Below are 1,552 nucleotides of genomic sequence, written 5' to 3'. Positions count from 1 at the left end.
GCTGGCTTTGTTATTGTGAAAATTGGTGTGTTTTTACCTATTTTGGGGAGATTTGATCATGATTGGCTGTTAGCTATATGCTATTCTTCTTTTGCTGTCGACAAGGTAATAGTTGGTGACCATTCCTGAATGATGTTAGAAGTTTTTTAAAGTTGTTGCTTCAATTTGAAGTTGTGTTGTGAGCCTTAGCCAAACATCATCACTATTTAGAGAAGACTTTTCATATGGAGCCAGTACACAGAGCTGTGTATGGGCTCCAATTAAAATGAGCCACATAAGTAATACTTATTTTAAAAATTTTAGAATTTTTTAAAACGGGGTCCATTGACATACTCTTTCTGGTTAGGGGCTCATTTTAATTGGAGCCCGTACACAGTTCTGCTTACGGGCTCTGTATGTAAAAATTTTTCCACTATTTGGGTGATTTTTTTATGTTGAACTTTTTTGAAGAGGCTCGTATTATTTTTTTCATCAATTTTTATTTTAGTTTATTATTCTAGTATTGTACGTTGTGTCTTTGTTTTTAATTATAAAACTTATTTTCTAATAAAATTTGGTGAAATTCTCATCTTTTTTAAAAAAACAAGAAGAATAAAAAATTAAAAAAAACAAGAAGAATAAAAAATTAAAAAAAACAAGAAGAATAAAAAATTAAAAAAAACAAGAAGAATAAAAAATTAAAAAAAACAAGAAGAATAAAAAATTAAAAAAAACAAAAAAATAAATAAATAAACCAAATTTCCGTCAGCAACGGAGGGACACCCTAGGTCACGACCAACGTCAAATATTGGACAGCTGGATGGCGGGAAAATGAATGGCATTTTCGTAATTTATAGAATCCAGTAAACTCCCTCCGATCGCAATAAATATGCTTCACGCCTATCTTGCATCCTTCGTAACCTGTATACCCTCCTCAATCTTCTCCTTCTTCCTCGCAAACCTCCAAAGCCCGCCTAAAACCCTGGTCGCTGCTTGTGCTCGAAAACCCAGAGAGTGCCTCCAGAGACTTTTCAGATTTTTCTTTCGATTTTATTTTCGGGTTGCTTCTCAATCCTTTCATGAAACCTCGAATCGTCTTCTAGGAACTCGATCTGAGGCTGAGTCCACAGATCTCATAGCGATTTCTACCCGGATCCATCACATGGATTTCCCCGATTTTCCCGTAAAGTTCTCGGAGCATGTACTGACCAAGACGCGGAAGTTGATTTCCACCGGAAAAACGAGAGCCCTAAAGCGAAAACTAGTACGGATCTTTTTCACCGACAAAGACGCGACGGATTCGTCCTCTAGCGACGACGATTCTTTATCCCTCACCCGTAGACGAGTCAAGCGGCACGTTCACGAGATAGGATTCCAGATCGGACATCGTTTTAGACGCCCCACTCCTGCGAAGCGTCTTTCGGAGAGCTGTGATCTGAAGAGATTTCGTGGAGTTCGACGGCGGCCGTGGGGGAGATGGGCGGCCGAGATCCGAGATCCGAACCGGCGGAAAAGAGTTTGGCTGGGGACTTTCAATACGGCGGAGGAGGCCGCCCCCGCTTACCGACCCCGC

This window comes from Phalaenopsis equestris, unplaced genomic scaffold (assembly GCF_001263595.1).
Source record: "Phalaenopsis equestris unplaced genomic scaffold, ASM126359v1 Scaffold000055, whole genome shotgun sequence".
Classification (NCBI taxonomy): Eukaryota; Viridiplantae; Streptophyta; class Magnoliopsida; order Asparagales; family Orchidaceae; genus Phalaenopsis; species Phalaenopsis equestris.
Note: the sequence above shows the minus strand (reverse complement) of the source record.